Source organism: Ailuropoda melanoleuca, chromosome 2 (assembly GCF_002007445.2).
Source record: "Ailuropoda melanoleuca isolate Jingjing chromosome 2, ASM200744v2, whole genome shotgun sequence".
Taxonomy (NCBI): domain Eukaryota; kingdom Metazoa; phylum Chordata; class Mammalia; order Carnivora; family Ursidae; genus Ailuropoda; species Ailuropoda melanoleuca.
In genome coordinates this window covers 117,799,814-117,820,271 of record NC_048219.1, presented here as the reverse complement: position 1 = coordinate 117,820,271, position 20,458 = coordinate 117,799,814, and the positions used below count along the sequence as shown (strand labels likewise).

At 33.7% G+C, this 20,458-nt stretch overlaps 1 pseudogene; it reads left to right on the top strand.

Moving 5' to 3' along the window:
* The window catches only part of LOC100466972, a 115,033-nt pseudogene that overhangs the window by 8,331 nt on the left and 86,244 nt on the right, over nt 1-20,458 (top strand).

Below are 20,458 nucleotides of genomic sequence, written 5' to 3'. Positions count from 1 at the left end.
CAAGACCTTCCATTAGCAAAATGATTATGACTTACTGAGAGCTCAGACGACGGTTGCATTTCTTAGCAATAAAACATTTTTAAATTAAGGAATGTACATTTTTTAGACATGATGCTATGGCACCCTTAATAGACTACGGTATAATGTTAGCTTTTATATGCACCCAAAAATTCATTTGAGTCACTTTGTTGTGATACTCACTATACTGCGGTGGTTTGGAACTGAATCCACAATATCTCCAAGGTACACATGTAATTCTGTACTTTCCTATTTTAACAAATTTTATCTATTGGAAGCACAAGGTTGAAGCTGTAATTAGTAAAGATCCAGCAGTCACTCATATTCATCAGGACAAATATAGTTTAATCATTTTGTGTCTTGGACACTGGTCTGGTTTCCTTATGTTCAGTCGTGATTATTGTGTTGCTTTGTCTTTGTCTTGATTCATCATGGTCACAGAATGGTTTCTTTTTTTCCCGATGTTTATGCTTTATGAAATTGTTTATGCTTAACGGGAGAGCACCTAGACCTACCAGTGAGTGTTATACTAGCTCATGTCACTACCAAGGCCTAGCTGATAATAATTGGCTAGCTCACAGATGTTGGGGGCTGCTTTTCTCTTTCTCAGCTGAAACAAAAGCCCAAAACAAACAAAAACTTTGGAAAAATGCCGTCACAAAGGAAGGGGAAAAGTTTGTTTTCAGTGATATTTGAGAAAACAAAAACAATATAGAGGTATTGAATAATCTTATGAGTAACTGTGTAATAATATACACAGAAGTTGATGAAATGTATAATTTTAATGGAAATGAGTTACCAAAATTGACTAAAATTTTAGCCTGAATTGATTTCACTACAAGGGAACTAGACTGATCAGATCCTTTTCTTTGGAAATTTGGAGTTTATTGATTAACATTTTTAGTCCTGTCATGTGCTTTGATCTAAAAAAAAGTTGGAGTATATTTCAAAATTCATATTCTGCCATGTGAATTGGGGTATAGATTGAACTAAAATCTAATGAAAAAATAAATGTATTTTCAGAAGAAAAACAAGAAGTAACAACTTTGATTGACTCCCTGATGTCTTTTTATTTTCCATTCCCATTTCTCTTCATGATCCAGCTGTATTACTATTCTTGACCTTTATGAGATAGTATCATTTTTATTATATTCCCATTTTATTTGCCTAAACTAAAGGAAAAGCTTTTTGTTTCTTGCAACAAAACAGTCCCAAGTAATTTAAGACTAACATCATTTTACTGTAACTATAAATATTCAATACAGGAATATTTTATATTGAGAAAATATATTTATGCAATAGATGACACTAAGAGGTTAAATAATAGCTCCTGCTTTGGTAATGTTAATTTATGTCTTTCATTGTTGATGCTTTATCATAACAGATCTAAGACAGACATGCTCTTCAGAAATATCTAACAAAGATTTTAAAATTTCATATGACCGTGTCTAATAAAGACCTTGTGATTTTGAATATCTCAGATTGATGTCTAGAAAGGGAGGAGAAGTTAAAAGAGAGGAAAACAAAAGTGGATTTCTATCATTAATATTAGACAAGTTTGAATTCAGCAACAAGAGCATTACATGATTTTTAAGGGAATATTTATCAAATTTATAATCTATGATAGAGATATATCTCTTTTGAATCCATGCACAGCTAATAGAATAGCATTACAATGTAAAGTAAAACCTGAGAAAATATAGTAAAATTACGACACAGTTATATATATTGGAAAAGTTTAGCATATTACTCCAAATCCTTGAAAGTCCACTTGGTTAAAATATATGAGCCTATATATGGATTTGCATATGAATGATAGTGACTATTCTGTTGATAAAAATGTATCTATCAAAGGTCTGTGTGGATGACAAACTCTGTAGTAATGCAAGACCCCCTCTCAGTGTTCCTGCATTGGTATAGTACCCTCCCCTTGAGTGTAGGTGGGAACTGTAACTTGTTTCTAGCCAATAGGATATGGTAAAACTGATAGGATTTCATTCCCATGATCGTGTTACATCATATAAGGTTTTGTCTTCTAGAAGTGTCTCACTCTTTCTCTGTCCTTGAAGAAGCAAGCTGCCAAGTTTGAACTAAGAAAGGACCACATAGTACAATACTGTGCTGACCTCTAAAATCTTAGATGCACCCAGTTGACAGACAGCCTAAAACTGAAGCTCTCAATCTTGTATCCTGAAAATGAATTCTGCCAGCAGCTTAAGTGAGCTTCGAAATTGACTCCTCTTCAGTTGACCCTCCAGCTAAAAACAGATCCCAGCTGACATCTTTATTGCAGTCTGGTGAAACCCCAAAGGCCTGATTAAGCCACACCTCCACTCCTGACCCACAGAAACCGTGGGAAAATAAATATGTATTGGTTGAAGCTGCCGAATGTGTGGTACCTCGTTACACAGCCCTAGAAAACGAATGCCGGTACCGGTCCCTGAAGTAGAGGGCTTCTGCCCAAAACATCGACAAAGGTGGAAGCGCTGTTTGAACTGTGAGTGGCTAAAGACTGCAAGAATTTTGGGGAGCATGATAGAGAAAGCCTAAATTGCCTTGAGCATATTGTTAGGGGAAATCTGCAGATTAAAGATGCAGTTGGGGTGTGCGGGTGGCTCAGTCCGTTAAGCAGTTGACTGTCGATTTCAGTTCAGGTCATGATCTCAGGGTCGTGAAATGAGCCCCTGATCTGGCTCCGTCCCCAGTGCACAGCCTGCTTGTCCTTCTCCTTCTGTTCCTTCCCCTGTGCTCACGCTGTCTCAATAAGTAAATACATACAGTCTTTTAAGGAAAGATGCAGTAGGTGAGGGCTCAGAAGGCAATGAGGAGCATGTTCTTACACCTGGAGCGAGAGGGACCTCGTGATGAAGTGGCAGAATGCTTAGAGCAGTTGGCTCCTGCAGTTCCATAGAGCAGAACTCGTGGGTGGTAACTTGGTCACCTACCTGAGGAGATTGCTTAGACAAGTATTGAAGACGGTCACCCTTTGTTCTTGCTGCTTATGGAAATATGTAAGAGGGAGACCAGCTGAGGTAAGAAATGTTAAGTAAATGGAAATGAGGACGTGGGACCTCTGCAAACCTTCAGAGTGGTGTCTTCCAGGTACATCAGCAGGACCGAAGACAGAAGATTCTCTGGAAAAGATACATGAGTGTGGCTTTGCTCTAATGGAGTGGACTTAAATAAATGGGAGACACATAATGTTCTTGATAAAATTATTTTAACAGACACAATGCCAGCTTGGACTAAAATGTACAGAGAGAAGACAAAATGCAAGGTGGCTACTCGATGCCCCCAGAATTCTGTCTAATTCTTTCTCTATCTATATGTATTATGTTCTATCTCTAATTAAATATGTTTCAAAGCAACTGTCTTTGTGTTATTAATTTCAAAAGTATATTTTGCTTTAAATGGAAAAAATACATAAATTTATATAAACCAATATAAATATATAAATATCTTGCCTATACTTTCAATTCTATTTTGCCTTTTCCAAAAAAAGTTATATTTATATTTGATTTCTTTTCATTTTAAAATTAACATTAATTTTTAAATATATATATATATTTTTTACTTTACTAGCTTTGGCTTGATTTGCTACTTCTTTTCCTGGATTCTTGAGAAGCCATGTATATGGAAAATTTGTTTTATAAATAAACTTAATTAAGATCATAAATTTCTCTCATATATTGCTCCCAAGCTTGTCTCTTTAACCTGTGAATTATTTTGACGAATGTTTAAAGTATCTAAAGAATTTAATATTTTGGAGTCTGATTTATTGCCTTTAATGTTATAGATATTAGGGAAGGTTTATATCGAATATTTAGAGTTTTTGTAGCAGATGCATATTAGTTATGGATTAACCGTTATTTAAATTTCTGCATTATACAATATATATTCTTTATATAAAAATGGATTTCCTGAAATTGTGTCATCTAAAGCTACTGATGTACTAGTATTAAAATCTCTCACTGTGATTGTGGTCGTTTTCCAAAGTTACTGCATAATCTGTCTGTTTTTAACTTTAATTATCTAGAGAAGATTTCTTATGTCCTAATTGAGGTGATAGAGGGCAGAAAGCCAAAGAATTTTGTTTCTGATTTCTGTCACTTCAATTTAAATTTCGTAAGTTAATATGATCAATTATTTTTAAATGGTCCTTCTTATAGAAAAAAAAAGTTGTATGAAATGTTATAACTAGTCCAGAATAGGAATCTAGGGGTAGATCATAGAAAGACAGTCTCTACATTTTATCTGAGCCCCTCACCATCCCTAACTTTCCATTAAGAATGCATCATGTATCTATTAGTCATAAATTTGTATACATTCTTTTAAGACCTATTTATATTTTAATCCACTACTTTTTCAGCATAATGAGTCCTTTATGCTTTTGCTTACAGCATACATTTATACTACTTTTAATTTGTTCTCCCATCTACAATCCTTTATTTAAGGGTCACGGGATGGAGAAATCTGAACTGTATATGGACTAAAAATGCACGGCCTTATTTTCAGTTTAAAATCTGCAAGCTTGGTTTAGATAATACTTATAATTAATATGACAATGAAAACTTTCTAAATGCATCAGGGATTTCCCAGAAAAAAATACATTAAACCTTTGGGTACCAAATAATCTTCTGTTATTCTTTCTTGCATGCATATAGTTGTACACTCCAGTGGCTACTTTATTTACATTACACAGGAGAGTGCCATTTAAGCCATAAGTACAACTCTACATAATTCAACTTAGTTTAAACATCTTGCTAGAGGAATTGTAATCAAATTTAGCTTCAGGACATACTGTAGACTAATACAAAAGCTCTATATGAACAGTTAAGATTATACTACAAATGTGGTTCCTATTTTATTATTTGATGAATGGTATGTCACAAAGTGTTATGTGATTCCATAATAAAAGATGCTATTATAATGCCTCTGCCCAGAAGGACAAAGTTAATCTTGCCGAGAGGACTTGAACTCTCAAAGTCTAGAGTTAAGTAAGTTGCCTCGGGGCTCATTCTTTTGAGTTCTTGGAGTGGAAGAAAATCTATGTGGGCACCAAATCAGGTCTCCCAACTGTATTAGGATTCCAAAAGCATACTTTCTAGATGCTACATCGCTTATGTCAAGTATTACTTTAAAACACATATACACTTAGATGTCTTTAAACCATTAAAGCAGCTATCCCTATCAAACTCAGCAAAAAGTTCCACTTATGAACAAATAAGTGCAGTAGTTTAGATTCAAGCAGCAGGGATGTGTACACAGCCCAACCATGAATTACTTTCACATAATGAACTTCCTCCTTGAACCATCTCAATTCCATTAAAGCTTTCTAAGAAAAAGCATTCTCTCCACAGGAGTACACAATGCAAAATAAAAAATCTGGGAACCATAAAATAAATTAATTGATTGGATTATATCATTGGTACGTTGTGTTTGAACAGATGAGCTGCCTAATATGCTTCATTGGAAGAAAAATTCCATGAGCAATCCACGTGTATCCCAGAACACGATGCAGCTGGGATAACGTTGACCACGTGTGGTTAATAAGTGAAAAGTGTGGGTCTCCAAACTAGAGGACACCTTGAATGCTAACTTGATTTTTAATTTTACCTTAAACTAAAATTACATTTTTATTTTATTGATTTGTAAAGAAGAGAGCCTAGACAAAACATATTTTGTGAAGAAGATTAATTTAGGTCCTCATTTTAAAGAGATCATCCCCTAATTTTGTGTAATAGAGTTAGTATGGTCAGTAAAGTTTTTCTAACCTATAAGGACAAAATGAAGCTTCACATGTTTTTTATTTTTTTGCATTATTTACATCATACACTTACGTATGTAATATATAATATGAACATCAAAGCTTTGACATTTCTGAAAACTTGAGGACTCAAAACAAGAAACATAATCATGTGGAAGAATTATTGGAATAGTAACTCTGAGATGAAAAATCATGATTGGCTAAGAGAAGGCATTTAGAATGAAAGTATTTAACAATAGCACCACTAGTGCGATGCTATTAATAATAGACAATTGGGACAGAGTTCATAATGACTTAATCCCTAGTCCATTAACTTTTATGAATTTAATAAAAATCTATTAAAATGAAAATATGCCACATTGAAATTACCAAGCTTGAATATGCTTATTTTTGATGAGTTTCTAGAATGCATTCTGGTATGAATTTCCACCATCTAAGTGAACTGTGAAACAAATTGCTTTATTTACCATTATCCTAGATTTTGTTTTAGCTTGTCTCTTTCAGTTATTCGTAGAAACCAATATGCAGTATAACAAAACAAAGTATTACAGAAATTTCAAATTATTTTCACTGAATTTGTAGAAAACCAGCTATTGTTTAATGAACCCTGATGCTGCAGTTACTGGTGGTTAAAACAAGAAGTTAGAAATAAATCACTGTTTTTCTCTTCCTCATTTGAAAGTACTTGGCATTTTGCTACTGTAAAAACCATAAGGCCCAACATATATTTTCAAATGATTTTGTAATGTAGTGAGAAAGCTATCCAGACACATTAGAATGATCAGTTGTTGTTTAGAGAAAACTGTGATCAGAGCTATTGTCTTCCAAGCCAAAAAAATTAAAAAATTAGAAAAAAATAAGCTCAGTTAGTGGCATCGATGCTGGGAGAACAACACCCCTAGCACGTTTCCTGGTCCTTTTACATTAAGTAGTTGCCCTCAATTACACTGGCACTTTTACCCAGAAATGGTAGATCTGTCATTTCCTCTGAGCGTGGTATAGAATGTCTTCCTGACTTCCTATGTGTGTAGATTTAGTTTTTAACACCCCAATTTGAAATTTTTCACTTGCTTCAGTGCATGTACACTAGTTTTGTAATTCCTGTCTCTAAAAGTTTGCTCCAGCCTTTGTATCATTCCATCCAAAACACTCATATTTACTGTGAATTTTTTTATGTGGAAGTTTAGCATTGATTTCTCCAGAATAAAACGTTAAGCATCTCAAATTCAGCATGATTTGGATGAGGTGATACATTCTATTGTCAACTTTGTTCATTGAAATGATCTTACTTTCAGCATAGCCTCAATACACATTAAGTTTCAGTATATAGTTTCTGAGGAGTATAAATGCCTTTCCGACTAACTCAGAATGGAACATGTACGGTAAAGAAAAAAGTGTGGCCTATTCTGTTTAGAAAAAAACATAAAACATTTTCTTATTTCGCTTAAAGGGTGTTCTTAAATTAAGGAAATTTGTTTCTAAAGAAATCGTACAGATGATGAGCTGAAAAAAAAACTGTCTTTTCTTTCCCCAGCTCCTTGGGTTGATGTTCTAGGATCTTTAGAAATGTAAATATTTAAGTGAGAATACATATCACCTCAGGGTATTTTAACTGTCACAATGAAGGATGGTAGTAAACTTAACAAATAAAGATGTAAGCAATAAAACGAGAAAATGTCTTGGCTGAACATAATAATAATAATAATAATAATAACTGCAATAATGAAGAAACAGCAACGAGGGCTGTAGTGACTAACACTGATTTAAGACCTATTATTTTACAGGCAAAAGAAAAGACAATTTCTCCATCACTTTATTAAAACATTATAAAGAATCTATGAAATGTGAACAAATTTCCAAGACACACCATGCCTAGTTTAGAAAGGCAAATTATCCAAGTGACTAGGCTCCTACATTTCTCACAGAGAGTGAGAAAGGGTCAGAAAGACTTACGAAGTTTGAAAAATTTAGTACTAAAAGAGAAGAGCGGATGACCAATGGGACTTCAGTTGCTCCTTTAGAATATAAGGGGAACCACATTATGGAGTACGCTTACAAGGCGATATTGAGACACCACAAGCATTATGACAAGGATTCTGTGAGGTCTGTGACCCTTTTTGTTTTGTTTTTAGAGAGAGAGAGAGTGCATGAGTGGTGGGGAATGGCAGAGGGAGAGAGTCTCAAGCAAACTCCCCACTGAGTGTGGAGTCTATGCAGGACTGGATCTCCAGACCCTGAGATCGTGATCCTGAGATCATAGGTCCACACTTAACCAACTGAGCCACCTGTAACCTTATATGTAGCATTGTGTATATGTGTACTTTTCCCAAAACATAAGTTATCAATTTTTACAATCATTTTTGTCTGCAATAGAATCTTCCTCCCCTTTTAAAAAATTATTTATTTGTTTATTTACTTTTCAGTAAAATCCTGTATGTTCGGAAAAGTAAGGAAGCTGGGAACTGGAAACATTGCATCCACATTTGGTCTGCAGTTGGGATAAATCCCAAACTCAAAATGTAACGTCGTGCCCACTGAAGAAAGAGAACACAAGGCTTTGCAAAACCACTAGAGATTTTGGTAGAAGAAACTTGGATAATGTTGTCCTCCCATGGGTACTAATATGCCCATTTCTCGATTAGAAAATTAAATTACTCTGAAAAAAACAGCTGGTAAGAAGCAAAACTGGGATTTGGATGCCACCTTGTTTTCTGCTATGCAGTGCAAGTGTAAGAGAGCACAACCTGGTGAAATGTCTCTGATCCGTGAATAACATGACAATGCAAAGGGCAAAGAGTGCAAGTAGGGAATATTGTAGGAAATGCCAAGCTGAAGACATTGGTAAATAGTTTTACATTGTTTTGTCTCAATTCATGTTAAGTAATAGCTTGCTTTGATTTTAAACTCCAACGTTAAAATAATTTAAAAAATACAAATATACAGTTACAGTACAATTATAAATCTAATTAAATCTCTATTGTTACTAGAACTTATCCAAATTGGAAAGTAGATTTTAATTGCATTTTCAAAAAAATTCAAAGTGTAATGAACTCAATGGGGGGGGACTAATTCCTCTTGTTTCAGCATATATTCTCATACTATTTTGAAATATAAAGCAGATTTTCATTTAGAAGATGACAGCTTTAATCCGTTGTTGAGTATCCTCTTTTATTTATTTACTAACAAGTCATTTTTCTCCACCTACAAAGGAAAACTCCTGTAAGAATTAGTTCTACCGCTATATAAAGTTATCTTGAAAAATAGCAGCATTACAAATCAGAGGTCCATGATTATGTTAGTTGTAATATTTATCCCTGAAATCATTTAAACACCTTTCATAATATAAATCTTTGTACACTATAGCTCATTTAACAGCCATTAACACATCTTCCATCTTAAGTCAAGTGTACCTACTAATAATCACTTAATTTTATTACTTAGACATGGTTTTACATTATTGGCAATCTTATCTGAATTCTGTGCAGTTTAATATGTAAAGATTCTGCAAAATATATTTGTAATCTCTTGATATATCATTTTGGGGCTACAATTTAATAAATAATCACATTTAGAATATAATTGTAAAATCTGCCTTTTGTAAGGCAAAATATAAAATAAAATGTTAATAAATCTAATTTTAAAGATTGAGTTAAAATGAATTTATAACATTTAAAAATCACTTAAAGCAGGGAACTTACTGTGAGTACATATAATAGAATTGAATGTATGTATATTTCAAGCATTTACACACACACACACACACACACACACACACACACACACGTTATTGCCAGAAATACTAACAAGAATAATTAAATCAAGAACAATCCTCAGAAATTTAAAATTAGCCTCCTGAGGCTGGTACTGATTTATTTAGTCAAAGGAAATCCTAAATTAAGCAAAATCTCAGTGTGAAATATACCATTGGTTGCTCAAGGTTTATTTCATTTTTACTGATACAGTTCTAGAGTGCAGAATTTAAAAAGTAAGCTTATTTTAAATATTATATTTAATTGATAATTCTTTAACTTGATTTCGCTTCTTTTTTTTTTTAAGATTATTTATTTATTTATTTATTTGACAGAGATAAAGACAGCCAGCGAGAGAGGGAACACAAGCAGGGGAGTGGGAGAGGAAGAAGCAGGCTCATAGCAGAGGAGCCTGATGTGGGGCTTGATCCCATAATGCTGAGAACACGCCCTGAGCCGAAGGCAGACGCTTAACCGCTGTGCCACCCAGGTGCCCCTGATTTCACTTCTTGTTTCTTCCTGTATTATCTGTGGGAAATTGAGTGAATAAAACTCCTAACATGATGAAACATTGTATGAGGATTTCCATTTTGTGCCTCAGTTTTCTTCTCTTTATCCAGTGATCAAAATACTAATAACCATTTAAGTCTACTGCAAAGATTAAAATTATTATTAAATGTTTCATTTTTAATGTTATTTTGTATAGTTTTAATAATGTAATTTCCAAAAGAATAATGTAATTTCCAATTGTTATTTGATAGTATATAGAAATGCAATAGATTATTGTTTTCCACCTTCTATTTGGTTACTTTACAAAATTTGTTTTTGTTGCAGTAGCTATTATGTACATTCTTTAGGAGGTTTTTATAGATTTCTTGGGACTTTCTATGCCTGCTCATGTAGCCTACAAATAAAGAATGCTTTATTTCTTGTTTACCAAACTGCATGCCATTTATATGGTTTTCCTGACAACTTGAAATCGGCAGGACATCTACTACATTGTAGAATAGAAGTGGTGAGAGTTGGTATCCATGACTTGTTCCAGATTTTAAGAATGTATTCAATGATATCAGCCCAAGTTTTTGTTTTTAATTTGTGGGTTTTTTTTTTGTTTGTTTTTTTCATAGGTAGCCTTTACTAGATTGAGGGACTTTCTTACATTTCCAGTTTGCTGAAAGTCTTTATTATGAATGGTCGTGGAATAGTTCAAATGTGGTGGGGTTTTTTTTTTGCATAACTGAGATGATTGTATTATTTTCTCCTTTATTCTGTTCATTTGGTGAATTATACTGATTGATTTTCAAACATTGTGATATCCCTGCATTTCTTGCATAAACCATTCTTATCCATGGTTTGTTAATTGTTTCATGTATAGGTGAAATCATATGTAAATGGATTTCACTAGCATATTTGGAGAATTTTAGCAAACTGAAATTTTTACCTTTTCTATGTTTATGAGGGATATTGCTCTGAGATTATTTTTCTTGCAATGTCTTTGTCTAGTTTTGATATCAAGATTTTTATGATAAATTGACTATATTTTAGCATTTCATATTATCTTCAATATTGATTTAATAAGACTTTCATTTATTTGTTTATTTTTATAATGTAGAGATAGGGAAACTGGAAATGTTTTATAAGAGTAGGGTGAGTATAGTTGTAGAAACTCACATTTTCTGGCACTGCAGCCCAAATATTTGCATATACGAGTAGATCTAGACAACATAGTATAAAACTCCATTAGAATGAGTATTAGGCGGGGCGCCTCGGTGGCATAATGAGTTAGGTGTCCACTCTTGGTTTCTGTTCAGGTCGTGATCTCTGGGTTGTGATCTCAGGGATATGAAATCGAGCCCCGTGTCAGTCTCTGTGCTGAGCACGGAGTCTGCTTCAAGTTTCTCTCTCCTTCTTCCTCTGCCCCTCCCCCCAATAAGTAAATTAATCTTTAAAAAGAAATAATGAGCATCAGGAAAAAATAAGTAGTGAAGCTTTAGTCTTGCTTCTCATTCTTAACTACAAGAGAGACTATGAAATAGGGTGACCTACTCTCCATCCAAGATCTATCTGTAGGATAGCAATAGCTGGGATTTTGTATGCAGATTTTGCATACTTTGGCATGATAAATAAAAACTGATCACAAGTTTAGTGGTCTACGTAAGATGGAAGCAATTCTGACAAGACAAGGAGATAGGGCAAAAGTGAGGTTTGGGTTGAGAGAGCTATGGACTACAATAACATTTTTTCGGTAAATGAAGGCAAGATTCAAGATCATCAGTCATTGAAGCTGGAAGAGGCCTGTCACACCTTCTAGGAGAGCCAGTGACTGTGATAGCCAAACTACACTCAGCAAAGGGTCTGAGAGTCAATGGACTTCTTCAACAATGTGGCTTCTCTGACACTAGAACAATATATTATCCCCTATCTTCCATCTCAGGAGTTTAACTCCTACCAGGAATAAACAAGAGAAGAAAAAAAGGTGAAGAATTTCAGGAAGACTATCTAGGTACTCCAAAAGAAACAAAACTGTGATTCATGATAACTAAGAATAATAAGTGAATTTGGATGAGAAGTCACATGTTAGACAGAGTCTAACGAATAGGATAAATGGCCTTCACTAGACAGATTAGAGCCTCAAGTGTAAAGATGAGCTCAACTTTACAAAATAACAATTCTCTTACATCTGCGCAGCACTTTGTAAATCATGACACTTTTACATGTAGAATCAAGATATTCTTAAGTAACATCATTCTATTATAAAGATATTTTTCTTAAAATAACCTATACTCCATACTCTCTTCAACTCTCAGGTTATGTTCTAAAATATGTTTCATACCCCCTCCAAGGCAAATAGTAATAACAGAGGAAGTGATTCACAGTAATCTAGATTATTCAGTCATAAAATGGAACATCTGAACAACTGACTTGCTAAGCAATTATCATATGTATTTTTGCATAGCAGGCAGTCCTCTAACTTACAAACAGATTGAGTTCCAAAAGTTCATTTGCTAGAAGATTTGTAGAACTCAGAACATATTTCCCCCCTAGGAACAATGTTGGTTGTTATTACACAAGACCAAAAGCCTATCAAATCCATAATAGTTAAATTTAGTTTAATAAATGTTTACTGAACACTTATGGTAAGCACTGCTTGTATTAGGCTCTGAGGATACAACAATTCACAGCATTGCATTCATAGATCCAAGATTTATCTGAATTGTTAATATATGTTTGCAATAGATAAGTACTTATTGAACACCTACCGTAGACACTGGAGGCATAATGTAAGCAAGATATGGGTTTTCTTTCAAAGAGCATGCTCTGAAGTAGAGAGAGAACATATACCGTCTTGACGAAGTTATGTATTGCTAAAGTGGTGTCATAAGGAAGGCTCTGGATGCTCTAAGTGTTAATAAGAGGGGACGCTGCTCTTGTTTGGTGGATGATTTCTCAGGAGAAAGCTGACATAAAGAATTATTGGGGTTTACCTAAACGAATCTGTGGGAAGAGTGGGAGGAGAAAGATTTCCTGGCATGAATAGAAGTCCTTAGGGGAGATAATACATTTAGAGGAGTTCCAGCAGTTATGCATCTTGGGTTGACTACACATAAGTAATGAACAAATTGATGAAATATACATAAGTCAGGGATTGCCTGATAATTAGGTTATGTTGCATAAGTACGTTAAAAAATCTAGCTGAATTGAAAAGTATTCCAATTAGGCATCCAATTATATTTCCAGTAAAAAATATGGTTCATGATGGTTTTCTAAAAGTCCTGGTCCAATACATGGGAATAATTGGAAGGTTTTTCACCTTGTTTATGTTGTTGTTGTTGTTCTTCTTCTTCTTTTATTCCTGAAAAGAACCTATTGTGAATGAGCCATGATTTCACTGCCAGATATAGTCTAGGCTGAGCACTATGTTGTGTCTATGATGATCAATTTACTGATATAATGTACTTCATATATTAGATTGTACAGCAATGCCCCCACAGTGAATCACAATGTCTAGTGTTCATAGCCTTCTGACACTGACTCTGGACTTGGCCCTAGGACTAGCTTTGGCCAATAGGACATTAGTAAATCAGACACAAATAGAAATTTGACAGGCACTCACAGTGTGGGAGTAGTCCTCAATTGCTCCTGGAAATTCTTCTCCTGTCAAGTAAATATGCCTAGGTTGGCCTACTATAAGCTTGTAGTCTAGCCAATAGCCAGTCCCAACTGCCACACACATGTATGAAGCCATTTTAGAACACGCAGCCTCATTTGAGCTGCTGAGTTACTGGGCTTCTTGAAGGACCCAGAAGACAGCAGTATTACAGGCCAACGGAGTCCAGCACAGATGCTACCCACATGATTATGAAATGGCAGTTACTTTAGGCCACCATGTCCTGGTATGATTGGTTATAGAGAAGCAAACAACTGACGATATTCACAAAAATATTTGGGGAGATCAAATAACCCATTTTTCAGAATGCAAGTGTTTATGGATTCATAAGAGAGCTAGTGCACCACTAATAAAATCTCTATTTTCTGCTATAGCGTGAAATTCCTGAAAACTTTATAAATGCAATGTCACACCGTTTACTTCTTCATCCACCCGCCCTTCCATTCATTAACAACTTTTATTGAAGAGCCACCACAAGTCAGATACTGTATTAGTTGCTTTGTATGCAAAGGTACCTAAGATAACATTTCTGTGGTCTTGCCTTCCATCAAGGAAGAAATGCAGACAGGTAGACATGCATTCAATACTACAAGGTTAAAAGGGTTGTGGGAGATTGAGGATCCCCTAAGACAAAGACTTACAGAAATGACTTCCTGGAGAAAGAAACATGTCCGCTAAGCCTGCCTCCAGGGTCTACACTTATAACCATTTATATATGTAGTTTAGATCATTATTAAAAGACTGTGTTATAAGTAGCAACTCTCCATTGCTATGGTATTTTAACTTCTAGTGTTAATAGTATGAAGATGAAATTGAAGTTATCTCTATGTTTTTATTCATCAGGCTTAGATCTGGGGCGTTCAAAAAATTCTCAGGATTTATTCAAAAGGCCCATGTTAAAACTCAGGCTGCTATAATGTGTTAAGATTAGTATATGAAATGCTGCATATGTCCTGATGCTCTTTACTTCCCAGATATAAAATCTTTTACAGAATTCATGACAACAAACCAAACTCAGCAAATCAATGGAAAGGACAGACTTGAAATAGTTATGCCAGACACAGTGAGACCAAAACTTTCTCTTGCATTGAGGCTGACAGTAATAAACTCTAATCAAATTTGAACTGCAATCATGGGAAAAGGGTGGATTCCATCCACGTTCTTGGTCTCCTTGGACTACTTTCAACCAGTAGATTTCACTTTGTTCGTTCATGTACAATACCCATGTCTTCACCAAAATATACATAATGACCTTCCTGGTTTTCAATAGCATGGAATCATGGGCTTAAAGAACCTCTCACGCCACATTATCATCATGTTTATTTTGTAATGCTCCTTCAATTGAACTTTAAGATTTTCATATGCATCTCCTTAAAGGAATCCCTTTTTAATAGGAACAGTTATATAAGACATGGAAGTATACTCTATCAATTTACAGATGAATTTTAAGAATATCTTCCAGGATATATATGTATGTGTATGTGTGTTCTAATAACCCTCAAACAAGATAATAGTATGTATAAAAATGTTGCATGCATATATATTTTACCACTTGTGTACAGATAAAAGAATACTTATTTATGTGTAGAAACATACAAACATTGCATGCGTTATTACCTGAACAAAAATAAGTAAAGCTTATATATTTAAATGTCTCATGGTTACCTGTTACAGATTTCAATTTTTGAGGTCATTTATGCCTTTGAAACCATTTTTGAGTTTTTCCAGTTCATAAGTAAATACCAGCCACAATTCTCACCAATCTACTATCCTTCTTCTTATTTTTTAAAGATTTTATTTATTTATTTGAGAGAGAAAGAGAGAGCACAGAGGAAGTGTGAGAGGGAGAAGCAGACTCCCCTCTAAGCAGAGAGCTCAATATGGGGCTCAATCCTAGGACCCCAGGATCATGACCTGACCCAAAGGCAGACACTGAACTGACTGAGCCACCCAGGCGCCCCTTCACTATTTTTCTTCTTTTTATTTTATTTATTTATTTATTTATTTATTTATTTATTTATTTATTTTACTATCTTTCTTCTTAATTCTAAGTTCAACGTTTATGTCTATCCAAACTCTCCCTCAGACATCATAAGTGTGTGGGTGTGTGTGAAAGAGAGAGAGAAAGAGAGATTGATAATCAGTAACCAGAAGGCTGGAAAAAGATGTGATTAAAATTGATAGCAATAATGTCACTGGCATATCTCTCCAACACCTTTTCAACAAGTAATGTTGGGATAACAGACAGCCACATGCAAAAAATAGGGACCATAACCAAGACTTGATATTTTTTACAAAATTAGTTCATAATGATTCGTGGATATAAATAAATGTACAATAAAAATCTATAAAACTCTTAGAAGAAAACATAGGAGGAAATCTTCATGATCAGTAAATAATTTTCTAACATGACTCCAAAAACATGTTCCTTTAAAGTTGGTAAATTGGACTTTACAAAAATTGAAAACATTGCTCTGTAAAAGACACTGAGATAATGAAAGGACAAATACAGACTTGTAGAATTAAATATCCAACAAAAGTCTTATATTAAGAATATACAAACAGCTCTCAAAACACAATAGTAAAAAACTCAAATCAAATTAAAAAACTGTGAAGAAACGTGAACATTTTAATAAAGAGGCTATACTGACAGCAAATAAGAACACACATAAAAATATTCCACATTCTTAGGAAATTCAATTAAAACCATGATGAAATATTACTATATTCCCCTTGAAATAGCTAAATTTTGGAAATAAATCAAATTATAGTGAGGATGTGGAGCAACTGGAACTCCCCATACATTTCTGGTAGAGAAGGTAAAACATTAAGAAACAAGCTAGAAAAAGATTTGCCAGTTGACTTTCTTTTTCACGGAAATTTTTTTCTTCCTAGATTTGTGAATTCCTTAGGATTCCCTGATATCTTACTTTCTGCTTATGCTCTGAGCCCCAAGTCACCTTGGAATTGGAAAATGTCCTGAGATAAATCGTAGCAGATAATGTAATCATCTCAATAAAAAAAATTACTTATTTCATGAATTATTGTATGACTGCCTCATACCATTATCAGGAAAAACCTACTTGCTTTGTTTAAATGAAAGAAAAAAAACCAAAACACAAACTTTCTTTCCCAGTTTGTCCCCAAACTTTTTTAAACATGACAATTTTCATTTTCTAAATTTTTACAGTAATTTATATACATTATTTTATTTTCCCTTATCTTATGTTATCATAAAGTAAAGCATTCTTATTAACACAGGACCTAGAATATTGCTGTTGCAAAATAAACTTGTTGCAATACTTTCCTTGCAATTCAATCTTTGTTTTAATCAGACTAGTCTGCATCAAACAATAAAACTGTTATTACTAAATTATAGTCATATTTCAAATATCATCCACTCTATTTTTGTTTTCTGAATGCACTTAAGAATACCCAGGTATCTTTAAATAAGATATATTATTTCAATTAAAACTCAGTCAAGACCAGAGTTTTGTTATTTAAAAACAGAGCTAAGTGCTTTTTCAAGAAAAGACACTTGTATTTTTGAACAAGATGGTTTAATGCATTAAAAAATATTGATTTCCCCTTTATCAATTATAAAATACAAAACAGGAAATAATGTAGGCATTGAGAATCATTCCTATTAATGTTAAAATAATTGAAACTACCATCTACCTGAATTTTAAAGTATGTTTCCAAATAAAAACTAAACTTTAAAAGAATGAAAAATTCAAAGAACGTTAAAGGCTAAACCATCCAACAAAGTTTTTAATTAACTGAATGAACATGTAGTTAATAAAGTTTAGTAACGATTGCATGTGGTTAGAGACAATTTTGTTGTTTTTAAACTAGAAATATGTTACATACATCCAAATAAAAAATACTACACATACTTTCTTAAATGCTTTTGAGCCAAATTTGGATGTCTAAAACTCGTACTTTTTTTGCAAAATTGTTCCTTATTTAACCAAAATGATTTGATTTCTAATTATACTTCTTAAAGGACTTATAATACTGAGTTTTTTATTTGAATATTTAGATGATGTTTATAGTAATGACAACGACAGCATCCGCAAATACAGTTTCTGCCAGGCACTGAAAGTAACAATTTCTCTAATCTTTATAACAACTCTCAAAGACACACATTATCACCCTCATTTTTGAGAATGTCAAGGTTTTTAGATCGCCAAAACTCATATGGCAGGTAAGTGGCAGAAGCAGGATGTCAGGTCCCCTGCCTTGAAATTCCCTGACACTTCAAAAGCACATGAACATCTTTTCAACGATGTTAGTGGTAATTTGGAAAGCTCAGCAAGATCCTTTCCTGTACATTTTAAGGAATACAAGCCCACTGAAAATAAAACAGGTGATATTCTTTTTTGCTGTTTGCATAAAATATCTGATGTGTCAGAGATTCAAATAAAGCTGTTTCTTATAATACCTTTGGAACAATTATGCCACCTGCAGTCATTAACTTGAAAGACTGGAATTTATAAATGCAAAAGTAAATCATGACGTGGGGATGAGAAAAGGTGCAGTGAAATGAAACCTGATAACTCTCTATTTACTGCCTTATATCATTATATCAACAACATTTGTTGCAATGTATCATTTGGTGTGATGAATATACCTGACGAATGTGACCTTTGATATTTCCAATATTTTATAAGGTCTCAAGCCTCTCTGGTGACCGTTTTTTCAAGCCAATGATTATTTTACAAACCAGTTATAAAAGCAATTGTCATAGAGCAAAACAAATTAAAGAGGTGAGGGTTTTTTTGTTTTTTTAAGAGCAAGCAGAGGGTAATTGTGTTGAAGTTGCTTTAAAATGTGACATCTAAAATTATCTCGAGTCCTGAAGTGTCTCATCTGCTTTCTAATTTTCTACAAGATGCTTTTAATATTTTGAGATTTATATTAAACCACAGGGGTCTGAAAGATTTCAGGAAATCTTGCATATGCATCAGAGATAAACAATGAATTAAATTAATAAAAGAAAATCACAATTTAGATGTTAGTGGCTATAAATTCCGCAGCTCTTCCTTTAACTATAGCTCCTGGTTTTCTAATTCTGGCTCAGAAATGACGCTGATGCACGCACATGGGGGTGGCTGGCACATTCTAACTTCCTCTTCAGCTTCTGGTCATATGTGAGCATTCTATATTTTGGTCACAAGCATCTAGCTGTTTTAAATAATAGCGATTTTTCAGTTTGGGATCTGCTTCTCTTTCGCTACAAAATGACATACTAACATACTAAAATCTCAATGATTTGGACAATTTCTCTTCCATTGCCAAGGGATGCGTAACGATAAATAAAGATCCCAAATACTGAATTGAGATGTGTTATTTCGTTTACCATTTGTTTCAAATCAATTCTTCTTCTTTTCAGGAAGAAAACCTACTACTAATTTATGCAAGCTATTCTTTATATCAAAAAATATACACAGAAGATACTATTTTTTTCCTACTAAAATTTACTTTCTCATGAATACAATCTTCATCAAGACAAAACTTGACTAAAAACACAGTTAGAGAACAGAAGAAAAAGATACAGACAATATAAACTAGAATCTCTGGAGTGTTTATGTTTTACGCCTAAATCTGCAACGTTCCCTAAGTCATCCTATACCGAATATTTCCTGCGATTCAAAGTGATGAATGCAAGCAAAAAATATATACATATTCTTATTGAAATGAGCTGCAAGGATCTTTTTCTATATTCTTTCTGTTATGGGAGGTAAAATCAGCACTAAGTATTGTATCTATTTAATAAAGCCTCTGGTATATAGCAGTATAGTACACAGTCTTTGTACTAAAGATTATCAAAACCTGGGATCTACCTGAAAGACACTATATACAATAACATGGAAGAACCTTTCCAGATTTAATTTTTATAGGTATAAGTAGTTCATATAAATTAAAATATATACACTTTTATGTTTAATCCATATTCAAAAGAATGTGAATGATAATTACTATTGGGGAACATAGACTCTTTTTTTGTGCACTTCAAAATATTTTTCAGGTATCTTAATTCATCAGTTATGGTAAAAAAAGATTTCCAAGTACATTAGTTTCTTAAGTTATAAAACATGTAATGTAAAAAAGGAAAAGGCACAATTTTACTGGGAATAGCACTAAGATTTACTCTTCTTTAGAGCAAATAAATGACCTTTTAAACACGTGAATTGACCTGTTAAGTATAGAAAAGTACACGCATTTAGTGTATACTTCCTGAACTTTCACACACCAAAAGTACACATAATCAACCCCTGAAATTCTGATCACTGAGATCCTTTTAAAAATCAGATATTAGAGTTTTCTGTGAAGTCCTAAATAACTTAGAAGCTCTAAATAGTTGTCAGGTTATTTATGAAATGTAACTGATATGAAATAAGAACTGTTTTCCCCCTCAATAGTTCACTGGGTTTTTGGTTTTGTTTTTTTTTGGGGGGGGGCGGGGGGAAATAGGGGTTGTTTGTTTGTAGAGAAACTATGTTAAATGTAAGAATGTCATTTGATACATTTGTATTGTCAAAAGACAAGAAGTAGGGAGCATCAAAGACTGAAAATGTTTCCAATATAGTAACTTAAATGTTCTGATTCTTCCCATGTTTTGGAGGGATCACAATTGAAGCCTGTAAAATCATTTTCCATCTAGAGACAGCTTATATTGAAAACTAAGGCATAAGTGACTGAAACAAATTCAAACACGCAGGAGGGACAAGTCACAAATTATTTGGAACTGGT